Here is a 7,508-nt window from a genome sequence, read left to right on the forward strand (position 1 = left end):
CGCGCATCGCCACTCCGCGTTACGGGTCTACTTCACCAGGACGCCCCGCGCATCGTCACTCCGGGCTACGCGTCTACATCATTCGGACGCTCCGCGCGTCGCCACTCTGCGGGACGCGTCTACGTCACTCGGCCGCTCCGCGCGTCGCCACAGGTTGGTCACCTCATAACTACTCGGCCGCTCCGCGCGTCGCCACTCGGTTGGTCACCTCATCACCACTCGGCCGCCCCGCGCGTCGCCACTCGGTTGGTCACCTCATCACCACTCGGCCGCTCCGCGCGTCGCCACTCGGTTGGTCACCTCATCACCACTCGGCCGCCCCGCGCATCGCCACTCGGTTGGTCACCTCATCACCACTCGGCCGCTCCGCGCGTCGCCACTCGGTTGGTCACCTCATCACCACTCGGCCGCCCCGCGCGTCGCCACTCGGTTGGTCACCTCATCACCACTCGGCCGCTCCGCGCGTCGCCACTCGGTTGATCACCTCATCACCACTCGGCCGCCCCGCGCGTCGCCACTCGGTTGGTCACCTCATCACCACTCGGCCGCCCCGCGCGTCGCCACTCGGTTGGTCACCTCATCACCACTCGGCCGCCCCGCGCGTCGCCACTCGGTTGGTCACCTCATCACCACTCGGCCGCCCCGCGCGTCGCCACTCGGTTGGTCACCTCATCACCACTCGGCCGCCCCGCGCGTCGCCACTCGGTTGGTCACCTCATCACCACTCGGCCGCCCCGCGTGTCGCCACTCGGTTGGTCACCTCATCACCACTCGGCCGCCCCGCGCGTCGCCACTCGGTTGGTCACCTCATCACCACTCGGCCGCCCCGCGCGTCGCCACTCGGTTGGTCACCTCATCACCACTCGGCCGCCCCCGCGCGTCACAACTCGGTTGGTCACCTCATCACCACTCGGCCGCCCCGCGCGTCGCCACTCGGTTGGTCACCTCATCACCACTCGGCCGCCCCGCGCGTCGCCACTCGGTTGGTCATCTCATAACCACTCGGCCGCCCCGCGCGTCGCCACTCGGTTGGTCATCTCATAACCACTCGGCCGCCCCGCGCGTCGCCACTCGGTTGGTCACCTCATCACCACTCGGCCGCTCCGCGCGTCGCCACAGGTTGGTCACCTCATAACCACTCGGCCGCTCCACGCGTCGCCACTCGGTTGGTCACCTCATCACCACTCGGCCGCCCCGCGCGTCGCCACTCGGTTGGTCACCTCATCACCACTCGGCCGCTCCGCGCGTCGCCACTCGGTTGGTCACCTCATCACCACTCGGCCGCTCCGCGCGTCGCCACTCGGTTGGTGACCTCATCACCACTCGGCCGCGCCGCGCGTCGCCACTCGGTTGGTCACCTCATCACCACTCGGCCGCTCCGCGCGTCGCCACTCGGTTGGTCACCTCATCACCACTCGGCCGCCCCGCGCGTCGCCACTCGGTTGGTCACCTCATAACCACTCGGCTGCTCCGCTCGTCGCCACTCGGTTGGTCACCTCATCACCACTCGGCCGCTCCGCGCGTCGCCACTCGGTTGGTCACCTCATCACCACTCGGCCGCCCCGCGCGTCGCCACTCGGTTGGTCACCTCATAACCACTCGGCCGCCCCGCGCGTCGCCATCGGTTGATCACCTCATCAGCACTCGGCCGCCCCGCGCGTCGTCAATCGGTTGGTCACCTCATCACCACTCGACCGCCCTGCGCGCCTTCAGACAGCTAAGTCATTTTACGTTCTGTTATTTTCGTCTTCCCGAGTATTCCATAATTCACACATCAGGTTCACTCGGAGGCCACACCACCGAGTGTACCTCTACGCTCGACTGCTTATTTTCACATACTTGCTTAGTACTGGTTATGTGACTCCGAAGTCCAACTTCCTTTTTTCCGCATATATCATTCACGAACACCATGTGTCGTTCTTCATTTCGAGTTTGCATCGGTCCTCCGGGGCTGCAACTCAGTCAAAACACTACACTTCCATTTTATTTTAGCCAGTATTCCAACAAGTTCAGTAGGATTTCTCGCTTAGACAAGTGCGAACGAATCCTTCGCTCTTTTAAACTTTTGCTGGTCAACCAGCAAGCCCCTTGCACTCCCAGCGGGTGTCTATGGGTGTTATTCACACAAATCATTTCAGCACACATCAAATTTCCTCAAGAAATTATTGTGTTGACTTGTGCCATTTTTTACATAAGTTACCGCGATCACTCGACGGCCCTACGCACCAACTTCATCGCTGCTCGGACTCGGTCTCCATACTGGTCCTAGCGCACCACAACACTGACTTTGTCGCCCTGTTGATTTCAAACACGTCCGGCCAACCCCTCTATGGAATTCTCTTCATCGTATCAATGATATAGACCTCGTCGGGCATGAGGCAGATAAATCCCTTTCATAATTAAACTTCACACTTCACTCTTTTGCGAGTTTGCTTCTTCCGAGCATCACTCGGAAGCTTCTCCTCATCTTTACCCAAATCCGACTCGATGAATTACAAATCATCCATTCAAAACTATATTTCTCATATTCCGACATGTCTGTTGTCGAAGCCTGTAGTATGCTCGGGGGCTACGCCGCACTCGGGGGCTGCATCTCATTTGGAATGACACTCTCCTAAGTGGTCGAGTACTTCATCACCAATCAGACCCTTCACTTCAACAAGTACATTCGATCCGTCACTTTGACAAATTTCATAATCACCCAGACACTCTGTGTGCCATCTTCGTTCCTACTCAAATTCAGTTGTCGCACCGGTCTTGTTGCGCCACAGCCACACTACACCGACCTTGTCGCTACATCAGCTTCAAAAGCATCTGGCTAACTCCTTCAAGGACCACTTTTGCCACTCAGCTGGACACTTAGTCCTTCACTCGGCCGCCCCGCGCGTCGCCACTCGGTTGTGCGCGTCTTCACCACTCGGCCGCCCCACGCGTCGCCACTCGGTTGTGCGCGTCTTCATCACTCGTCCGCCCCGCGCGTCTCCACTCGGTTGTGTGCGTCTTCACCACTCGGCCGCCCCGCGCATCGCCACTTGGTTCTGCACGTCTTCACCACTCGCCCGCCCCGCGCGGCGCCACTCGGTTTTGCACGTCTTCACCACTCGGCCGCCCCGCGCGTCGCCACTCGGTTATACACGTCCTCGCTCCTCGGCCGCCCCGCGCGTCACCATCAGTTGGACATGTCTTTACCTCTACACCCCCAGCATGGGAACGGCTAAGTTACTCATATGGTCAAACCTCATATCACACTCTGTAGCAACCTTACCTCCTTCGAGCATCACTCGGGGGCTACGCGCGGTAGTTGGCCATGTCACCCTCAGGGGTTACGCCCATTTGGTCAACCTGTTGATCACATCAAGATATTCTTCTGACCATACATGCTCGGTTCGCCGAAGATCTATAAGTGAAGCACGTCCACTTGGATAAATACCCCTTTTCATGCAAAAGGGTAAAAATGAAGCGCCATCACTGAATCGTACAGGCGACCTTACTCATCGTTCGTACAACCACCTCGTTACGCATCCATCCGATTGATTCAATTCCAGACAAAGATATTTGCCATGCCAACTGCATGGAGGTTTACCGAGAGACTTAAACCCTCTGCCAGACTCATCTAGTCCGACAGAGGCTCGGGGACTACACCCAGTGGGTGCACTCAGCGTGCCCCCACTGGAAGAGGACCCAGAAAGAAACATTTTGCTCGATGCAAACCCATCTCCAGTATTACTCGACCTCCGAGTCAGAGAAGAACAAGTTCGATCAGTACCAGCTAAGAAGAGTTTTAGTTCTCACAGACTCCCGCCGACTGCCCGCAGTCGACAGCAGTCTCGGGGACTACACCCAGTGGGTGCACTCAGCGTGCCCCCACTGGAATGGTATCCACTCGGAACGGTCCGCCCAACCCGAGTGACGGCCAAACAACAACAAAAAGACAGGCTCTAAGACTCCCGCCGACTGCCCGCAGTCGACAACAGTCTCGGGGACTACACCCAGTGGGTGCACTCAGCGTGCCCCCACTGGAATGGTATCCACTCGGAACGGTCCGCCCAACCCGAGTGACGGCCAAACAACAAAAAAGACACGTTCCAGGCGTGAAGAAATTCCGAGTAATCAGTTACTCGATGTAGGCCCAGCTCCAAATCACTCCAAAAAATATTCTATAAGGCGAGTTTAACGCTCCTCCGTGGACCTGTTTTGAGCCTTCTTCTAGGACTCAAAGTGTGAAACTCACAAGTGTGGATCTAAAACCGACTCGTATTGACGTTCCTCCGGGATAAGAATGGCATCTCTCTAAGAGAACAGTCCATGTGTCAATCTGGTCGCACAGATTTAATGACACACCCATACTCAGATCACGAGTTAAACCTCTCCCGAGAGATGAACGAATGTCACCAAGTTGCTCCTCACAGACACATACCTCGATCAGTCGGGAAGCATGGTACCGGAATCCATTGAGATTTTGTTCAAACCTTGGTTGTCTGAAAGCGCGACGACATGTACCGAGTATTTCTGTAATCACTCGGACCAAACTGTGTCTTACACCAACTCGTTCTGCAAAATCGCAATCGATTCGGGGGCTAATGTTGGGGATATACATAACAGGTAGGCCCATGAAGGGTCGAGATATCATGAAGCGTGGGGTCCACACAACATGTGGACCCAGGTCAATTTCATACAGACACACTGTCCACTCGACCAAGCAACATACCATCCACTCGGATGACAGTTCACCACTCGACCGTACGACTCACTCGGATATACGAAGACCAGCAGGCAGCAAAGCAGTCGGCATCTTTCTAATAGTGAAGGCTTAATAGTGGGCTGTCATTATAGAATTCATACCCCACTTTGTAACATAGGAGGTGAGGAGGTGGCACACTCTATATAAGCCACCCCCCACCACTAGACTAGGGGGGCTCTTTTCTTCCATCTCTCTCTCTTTTCACCATTAGTCTCAGGACTTAGCTCAGGCATGGGGATCCGTTCCTCGCTTACACACACATTGTAATCTCCGGATATATACTCAGATAAAAACAAAGCCTCTCCGGAGCACGAGACGTAGGGTCGTTATCTCCATCGTGAGAGGCCCGAACTCGCTAAAACCACTGTGTCACCCATATGCATCTCGATAGATCATGCTCCGTTATCCTACCCCTATTCTACTGTCAGACTTAGAACCACGATAGTTGGCGCCCACCGTGGGGCATGGCGTCTGTCGAACCATGGTGCAAATGGTTTCTTCATCAATTTTTGGCAACAGATCGACGACGATCGTGAGAGAGATTGGCTGCTAGAATTCTGGCCATCACGCCATGCATGCAAAGAAAAGGATCAGGGAAGTATCCATTTTATCTAGTCCTTCTTTGAAGTAATTATCTAACAATGGGTTGATCTTTTCCTCCTGTAGGATCAGACATCACCCATGCTGGGCAACATACTAAACGATCGGGTTCTAAGCTAATGGAATGGGTCATGTCAATCACATCATTCTCCTAATAATGTGATCACGTTAATCAAATGACAACACATGTCTATGGTTAGGAAACATAACCATCTTTGATTAACGAGCTAGTCAAGTAGAGGCATACTAGTGACGTTTAGTTTGTCTATGTATTCACACAAGTATTATGTTTCCGAATAATACAATTCTAGCATGAATAATAAACATTTATCATGAAATAAGGAAATAAATAATAACTTTATTATTGCCTCTAGGGCATATTTCCTTCAATGTGGATCACTTGTGCACCTGGGCCTTGCTGTTTGAACCTGGGCTTGTGGATCACTTGTGCACATGGGCATTTCTGTTTATAATTATGCAAAATAAGAACCTGGGCTCTAAAAAATTCGAGGCCCAAAGAAGAATTAGACTAAAAAGGCTTGCGCCTAAAAAAGAAATGACTGTAAGAAAAAAATTATGAAAGGCTGCATAACATAAAATAAAAAGGCCAAGGCCCAAATTTGAACTAGACTAAAAAGGCTGTGGCCCAAAAAAATAGTGGACTATAAAAAATTCATCAGAAAAAGGCTCCATTCCCAGAAAATAAAAGGCCAAATTATTGGGCCAGGCCCATGCAGATAAGCAAAATAAAGAGAGAGAAAAATTAAATGGGCTGAATTATTGGGCTCGGCCCATGTAGACGGCTAAAATGGACCGGGCTGATTCTATTTTATGACCTTTTCATTTGGTCGTAATTCTGCCACCGTGGATCTGACGTGGTGTGGTCGGATTGCTAGTGACCAAAATAATTGGTCGTTAAATCTACGACCTTTTTTTGGTCATAAACGTCTACGACCATTCCAGAAGAAAGGTCGCTAATGTCAGTTTACGACGGCCAGCTTTTGACCTTATGTTTTTGGTCACAAAAAGGTCACAAATGGAACACTGTGACCAATAGTGGTGGTCACAAGTTTACATATTTCTTGTAGTGTGGATTGGCCTCCTCTTCCTCCTCCTTCATGTCTGCTTCTGGCGCCTTCTCCTCCTCATCATCATGCTCCGAAGAGTCCGGAGGTAGGCTGGCTGCAATCCGACTGGCGCACCGGGCCTAAATCTCCTCTAGAAGCTGCCACCGGTGCTCCAGAGTGAGCATGGCATAGGTGGTGATTGTCGGGCCATGGCTACCGGAGGTCCGAGCTGTGAGCGAATGGGAGGTGGATGTGCGGAGGAGAGGGAAATTGGGCTCTGGCTAGGGTTGGGCGCCGGCGTCTCGCTTAAATAGCCAGATTTGGCCGTTCAAGCACATAGGAGCGACGGCCTCATCGGACTGCTGGGCAACGACGGGTGTCTACATGGATCCCGCATGTCAGTCTGACGTGACGGAAGTGCCCAGGCGCGTCCAAGCCTCCTCATATCCACCCCTAATATGGATCAATATGGGGGGTGTCGGTCAGCCCGATTGTATAGAACCGGTTTGGGAAGGCCGACTGGGTCACAATTTTATGAACAATCACCGACTAGGTTGTCCGCCCGGACATATGTGGCCGTTTAAAGAGCCAGGTTGTAGATGCTCTCATCATGCATGGCCACCCTGCATCTCTACCGTCCATAACACGCGCGGGTCCACTTAGGAAAAACTATAAGAAATTAGGGAAAGAAATACATGACATATGGGTTTTTCTTTAAGTCAACTAATCAAAATATAAATTTGTGAAAAAATTAAGAGATTTTATAGAAATTACACAATTTTTCAATGAACTATTAAAAAAATGAAATGTGATGAAAAATAGGAACTAGCAAAAAGATTATATTTGAGAATTTTTTGAAAATATGGGACTTTTGAAAAAGTCTAGAAGATTAACAGTAGTTGTGCCTGTCCAAACAAAATAGGTAGATTTTGGGCCACAAACATAATCCGATGAAAATTCAAGACATGTAGGCAATTTCTTTGGGTGGGGGGGTGGGGATGGGCGAGGCAAACCCCTCCTAAACAAATTCTAACTAAATAGGATTAAGATATACGTATGGAGCATAAACATGTTATTAAATTTTGACCAAACATATTTTT

The sequence above is a fragment of the Triticum aestivum genome, chromosome 7A (genome assembly GCF_018294505.1).
Source record: "Triticum aestivum cultivar Chinese Spring chromosome 7A, IWGSC CS RefSeq v2.1, whole genome shotgun sequence".
In the NCBI taxonomy this organism is placed as follows: Eukaryota; Viridiplantae; Streptophyta; class Magnoliopsida; order Poales; family Poaceae; genus Triticum; species Triticum aestivum.